A 7,110-nucleotide genomic window follows, 5' to 3' on the forward strand; every position below is an offset into this window, starting at 1 on the left:
CTGTCCCTCCTCGTTTTCTGTCCCTTCTCATCTCCTGTACCCCCCTCATCTCCTATCCCTCCTCATCTCCTGTCCATCCCCATCTCCTTTCCCTCCCCATCCCCTTCACTCCTCATCTCCTGTCTCCTCCCCATCTCCTGTCCCTCCACATATCCTATCCCTCCTCATCTCCTGTACTACTCATTACCTGTCCCTCCCCACCTCCTGTACTACTCATTACCTGTCCCTCTCCATCTCCTTTCCCTACTCATCTCCTGTCCCTCCGCATCTCCTGTCCCTCCACTTCTCCTGTCCCTCCCCATCCCCTTACCTCCTCAACTCCTGTGCCCTCCTCATCTCCTGTCCCTCCACATATCCTGTCCCTCCTCATCTCCTTTACTCCTCATTACCTGTCACTCCTCATCTCCTCTCCCCTCCCTGTCTCCTGTCCCTCCTCATCTTCTATCCCCTATCCGTCTCCTGTCAATACTCATATCCTGTCCCCTCTCCATCTCCTTTCTGCGCCTCACCTTTCTCCTCCAATTTACGGTCCCTCCCCATCTCCTGTCTGTCTACATCTACTCTCCCCTCCCATCTTTTGTCCCTCCTCATCTCCCCTCCCCCTCTCATCTCTTGTCCCCTCCTCATCTCCTCTCCCTCCCCTTGTCCTCTTCCTACTCATCTCATTTCCCCCTCATCTCGTGGCCCCTCCTCATTTCGGTTCCCTCCATTTCTCTTCTCCCGTCCCATCTCCTGTCTGTCCTCCTCTCCTGTCCACACGCATCTCCTCTTCCATCCTCATTTCCTGTTCCTTCCTCATCTCGTGACCATTCTAATCACCTGTGCCTCCTCATTTCCTGTCTCTTTCCATCTCCTGTCCTTCCTCATCTCCTGGCTCCACCCCATCTCCTGTCCCTCCTCATCTCCTGTCCCTCCTCATCACCTGTCCCTCCCCATCTCTTATTCCATCCCCAACTCCTGTTCCCTCCCCATCTCCTATCCCTCCCCAACTCACGTCCCCTCACCAACTCCTGTCCCACCCCATCTCCTGTACTGCTCCATCTCCTATCCCTCCACATCTTCTGTCCCCTCCACATCTCCTATTCCCTCCTCATATCCTGTCCCATTCTCATCTCTTGTCCCTCCCCATGTTCTGTTCTTTCTCATCTCTTCTCCCTCCTCATGTCCTGTCCCTCCATTTCTCCTGCCCCTCCCATCTCCTGTACCCTCCACATCACCTGTCCCGCCCCATCTACTGTTCCCTCCGCAATTCCTGTCCCTCCTCATCTGCTGTCCCTCCTCATCTCCTGTCCATCCCCATCTCCTTTCCCTCCCCATCCCCTTCACTCCTCATCTCCAGTCTCCTCCCCATCTCCTGTCCCTCCTCATCTCCTGTCCACCCTCATCTCCTGTACTCCTCATTACCTTTCACTCCTCATCTCCTCTCGCCTCCCAATCTACTGTCACGCCTCATCTCCAGTCCCCTCCCCATTACCAGTCTCCTCTCCATCACCAGTCTCCTCCCCATTTCCTGTCCTTCCCCATCACCTGTCCATCCTCATCTCCTGTCCCCTCCCCATCTTCTGTCCATCCTCATCTCCGGCCCCTCCTCATCTGCTTTCCCCTCCTAATCTCCTGTCCCTCCCTATGTCTTGCCCTCCCCATCTCATCTCCCTCCTAATGTACTCTCCCTCCTCATCTCCTGTCCCTCCTAATCCCCTGTCTCCTCCACATCTCCTGTTCCCTCCTCATCTCCTGTCCCTCCCTAAGTCTTGTCCCTCCACATCCTTTTACACCTCATCTCCTGTCCCTTCCTCATCTCCTGTCCCTCCTCATCCTGTCCCTCCTCATCTAATGTCCCTCCTCATTTCCAGAACCCTCCGCGGGTCTTGTCCCTCCCCATTTCCTGTCCCTCCTCATCTCCAATCTCCTCTCCCTCTCCGTTCCCTCCTCATCTACTGTCCCTCCTCATCTCCTGTCCCTCCTCATCTCCTGTCCCTCCTCATCTCCTGAATCTCCTCCTCTCGTTTCCCTTCTCCTTTTCTTTTGCTCCCTGTCTCTTGTCCCTCCTCCTCTCCTGTCTCTCCTTCTCTGCTGTCCCTCCTCATCTCCTGCACCCTCCCCGTATCCTGTTCCTCCCCATCTCCTGTCCCTCCTCATCTGCTATCCCCTCCCCATCTCCTGTAGCCTCCTCATCCCTCGACCCTCCCAATATCCTGTCACTCTTCATCTCCTCTCCCTCCCAATATCCTGTCCCTTCCTACTCTCCTGTCCCTCCTCATCTCCTCTCCCTCCTCCTCTCCTGTTTCTCCTCATATCCTGTCCCTCCTCATCTCCTGTCCCTCCACATCTCCTGTCCCTCCTCATCTCCTATCCCTCCTCATCTCCTGTACTCCTTATTACCTGTCACTCCTAATCTCCTCTCTGCTCCCAATCTCCTGTCCCTCCTAAACTCCTATCCCCTATCCATCTCCTGTCCATCCTCATATCCTGTCCCCTCCCCATCTCCTGTCTCCTCCGCATCTCCTGTCTCTTCCACATTACGTGTCTCCTCCAATTTACTGTCCCTCCCCATCTACTGTCTATCATTTTCTACTCTCCACTCCCCATCTTTTCTCCATTCTCATATTCTCTCCCTCCTCATCTCCTGTCCCCTCCGTATCTCCTGTCCCTCTCCTTGTCCTGTCCCTCCTCATCTCATTTTCCCCTCATCTCCTGTCCCTTCCTCATTCCTATTCTCTCCCTTTCTCTTGTCTCTTCCCATCTCCTGTCCCTCCTCCTCTCCTGTCCCTCATCATCTCCCTTCCCCCCTCATCTCCTCTTCCCTCCTCATCTTCTGTCCCTCCTCATGTCCTGTTTCTCCTCATATAATGTCCCTCCTCATCTCCAGTCTCCTCGGCATCACCTGTCCCGTCCTCATGTAATGTCCCTTACCATGTCTCTTCCACCTTCATCTCTTGCCCCTTCCCAATCCGCTGTCAGTCCTCATCTCCTGTCCGCTCCTCAACTCCTACCCCCCCCCGTCTCCAGTTCCTCTCCATTTCCTGTAACTCCTCATCTCCTGTCCCTCCTCATCTCCTCTTCCCTCCTCATCTCCTGTCCCTTCCTCAACTCCTGTCCCTCCTCATCTCCTGTCCCTCCTCATCTCCTGTTTCTCCTCATACCCTGTCCCTCCCCTTCTTCTGTCCTTCCTTATCTCCTGTCCTTCATCATCTCTTCATGCTCCTAATCTGCTGTCTCTTCCGCTGCTCCTGTCCCTCCTCACCGTCTGTAATCTCCCCATATACTGGCTCTCCCCATCTCCTGTACCACCTCTTCTCCTGTCCTTACCCATCTCCTGTGACTCATCATCTCCTGTCCCTCCTCATCTGCGATGCCTAATCATGTCTTCATCCTCATCTCCTGTCCCCATCTCCTGTTCATCCCCATCTCCTATCCATACTCCTCTCCTGTCCCTCCTCATTTCCTCTCCCTCCTCATCTCCTGCCCCTTCCTATTCTCCTGTCCTTCCTCATCACCTCTCCCTCCTCATCTGCTCTTTCCCCTCATATCCTGTTCCTCCTCATCTCCTGTCCCTACTCCTCTCCTGTCCCTCCTTGCCTCCTGCCCCCTCATCTAGTGTTATCTCCTCATTTCCTGTACCTCCTCATCTCCTGTTTCTCCGCATATCCTGTCCCTCCTCATCTCCACTCTCCTCTGCATCACTTGTCCCCTCCTCATCTCCTGTCCCCTCCTCATCTCCTATCCCACCGCATGTCTTCTCCCTGCCCATCTGCTGTGTTTCCCCATCTACTTTCCCTCCTCATCTCCAGTCCCTCCTCTTCTCCTGTCCCTCCTCATCTCCTGTCCCTCCATATCTCCTGTCCCTTCTCCTCTTCCGTGACTCCTCATCTCCAGTCCCCTCCCCTTCTCCTGTTCCTCCCCATTACCTGTCACTCCTCATCTCCTGTGCCTCTGCATTTCCTGTCCCTCCGATTGTCCTGTCTCTCCTCATTACCAGTCACTCCTCATCTCCACTCCTCTCCCCATCTGCTGTGACCACCCCATCTCCTATCCTTCTCCATCTCCTGTCCCTCCTCCTCTCCTGACCTACATCATCCCTTGTTTCTCCTCATCTCCTGTCTCCTCCTCTTCTCCTATCCCTCCTCACCCTCTGTAAACTCACCATCTACTGTATCTCCCCCCTCCTGTCCCTTCTGTTCCCTTGTCCCTCCTCATCTCCCGTCCCTCATCATCTCCGCTTCCCTCCTCATCTCCTGTTCCCTCCTCATCTCCTCTCCCTCCTCATCTCTCCTATTCATGATTACCATGCAAACCTCCTCTCCTCTCCCCTGCCCATCTCCTGTCCCACCTCATCTCCTGTCCCCTATCCATCTTCTGTCCCTCCTCATATCCTGTCCCCTCCCCATCTCCTGTCTCCTCCGCATCACCTGTCTCCTCCAATTTACTGTCCCTCCCCATCTCCTGTCTATCCTCATCTCCTTTCCCCCTCATCTCCTGTCTCCTCCTCATTCCATTTCCCTCCCTTTCTGTTGTCCCTTCCCATCTCCTGTCCCTCCTTCTCTCCTGTCCACCCTCATCTCCTGTCCCCCACATCTCCTCTTCTCTCCTCATCTCGTGTCCCTTCCTCATCTCGTGACCCTAATCATCTCCTGTCGCACCTCCTCTCCTATCCCCTATCCATCGCCTGTCCATCCTCATATCCTTATCTCCTCCCCATCTCCTGTCTCCTCCGCATCACCTGTCTCCTCCAATTTACTGTCCCTCCTCATCTCCTCTCAATCCTCATCTACTCTCCCCTCCCCATCTTTTGTCCATCCTCATCTGCTCTCCCCCACACATCAACTTACCCATCCTCATCTCCTGTCCCTCCCCTTGTCCTGTCCCTCCTCATCTCCTATTCCGTATCCATCTCCTGTCCATCCTTATATCCTGTCCCCTCCCTATCTGCTGTCTCCTCCGCATCACCTGTCTCCTACAATTTACTGTCCCTCCCCATCTACTGTCTATCGTCATCTACTCTCCACTCCCCATCTTTTCTCCTTCCTCATCTCCTCTCCTGCCTCATCTATTGTCCCCTCCTCATCTCCTGTCACTCCCCTTGTCCTGTCCCTCCTCATCTCATTTCCACCTCATCTCCTGTCCCCTCCTCATTTCTGTTCCCTTCCTTTGTCTTGTCCCTTGCCATCTCCTGTACCTCCTCCTCTCCTGTCCCTCCTCACCTCCTGTCACCCCTCATCTCCTGTCCCCTCCCTATCTCCTATCCCTCCTCATCTCCTATCCCCTATCCATCTTCTGTACATCCTCATATCCTGTCCCCTCCTGATCTCCAGTCTCCTCCCCATCTCCTTTCCCTCCTCATCTACTGTCGCTCCTCATCATTTGTCTCTCCTCATTAACTATCACTACACATCTCCACTACCCTCCCCATCACCTGTCCCTGCATATATCCTGTCCCCTCCTCATTCCTATCCCCACCACTTTTCCAGTTCCTCCCAATCTCCTGTCCCTTCTTATCTCCTCTCCCTCTTCATCCCTTGTGTCTCCACATCTCTTATTCCCTCCTCATATCCTGGCCCATCCTCATCTCCTGTCCCTCCTCATCTCCTTTCCCTCCTCATATCCTGTCCCCCTCATCCCCTATTCCTCCACATCTCCTGCACTCTTCATTCCTTGTCCCTACTCATCTCTAGTCCCGCCTCATCTCCTGTCCCTCCATATCTCCTGTCCCTCCCCATCTTCTGTCCCTCCACATCACTTGTCTCCTCCCCATCTCCTTCCCTCCACATCTCCTGTTCCTCCTCATCTCCTGTACTCCTCATTACCTGTCACTCCTCATCTCCTCTCCCCTTCCTATGTTCTGTCCCTTCTTCATTCCTATCTCCTATCCATCCCTGTCCATCCTCATGTCCTGTCCCCTCCCCATCTCCTGTCTCCTCCCCATCACCTGTCTCCTCCAATTTACTGTCTCTCTCCATCTACTGTCTATCCCCATCTACTCTCCACATTATTGTCCAACCTCATCTCCTCTCCCTCCCCTCGTCTCCTTTCCTCTCCTCATTGCTGTTCCCTCCTTTCTCTTATCCCTTCCTATCACCTGTCCCTCCTCATCTCCTGTCCCTACTATCTCCTGTCACTCCACATCTCCTGTTCCTCCCCATCTCCTCACCCTCCTCATCATCTTTCTCTTCTCCATCTCCTCTCCCTCCAAATCTCCTGTCCCTCCTCATCTACTGTACTCCTCTTTACTTGTCACTCCTCATCTCCTCTCCCCTCCATATCTCCTGTCCCTCCTCATCACCTATCCCATATCCATCTCCTGTCCATCCTCATGTCCCTCCTGAGCTCCTCTCCATGCTCATTTCCTCTTCCCTCCTCATCTCCTGTCCCTTCCTCATCTACTGTCCCTCCTCATCACTGTCCCTTCACATCTGTTTCCCCTCACATCCTGTCCCTCCTCATCTCCTGTCTCTCCTCATCTCCTGTCCCTCCACATCTCCTGTCCCTCCTCATCTCCTGTCCACCCATCTCCCTTCGCTCCTCATCTTCTGTCCATCCTCATCTCTGAACCTCAACATCTCCTGTCCCTCACCATTTCCTGTCCCTTCACATCTCCTGTCTCCTCCCCATCTCCTGTCCCTCCTCATCTGCTGTCCCTCCTCATCTCCTGTACTCATGATTACCATGCACTCCTCATCTCCTCTCCCCTGCCCATCTCCTGTCCCACCTGCTCTCCTATCCCCTATCCATCTTCTGTCCCTCCTCATATCCTGTCCCTTCCCCATCTCCTGTCTCCTTTGCATCACCTGTCTCCTCCAATTTACTGTCCCTCAGCATCTCCTGTCTATCCTCATCTACTTTCCCCTCATCTCCTGTCCCCTCCTCATTCCTGTTCCCTCCCTTTCTGTTGTCCCTTCCCATCTCCTGTCCCTCCTTCTCTCCTGTCCACCCTCATTTCCCTTCCCCCACATCTCCTCTTCTCTCCTCATCTCGTGTCCCTTCCTCATCTCGTGAACCTCCTCATCTCCTGTCGCACCTCCTCTCCTATCCCCTATCCATCGCCTGTCCATCCACAAAACCTTATCTCCTCCCATCTCCGGTCTCCTCCGCATCACATTTCTCCTCCAATTT

Source organism: Megascapheus bottae, unplaced genomic scaffold (genome assembly GCF_031878675.1).
Source record: "Megascapheus bottae isolate mThoBot1 unplaced genomic scaffold, mThoBot2.hap1 HAP1_SCAFFOLD_51, whole genome shotgun sequence".
NCBI lineage: Eukaryota > Metazoa > Chordata > Mammalia > Rodentia > Geomyidae > Megascapheus > Megascapheus bottae.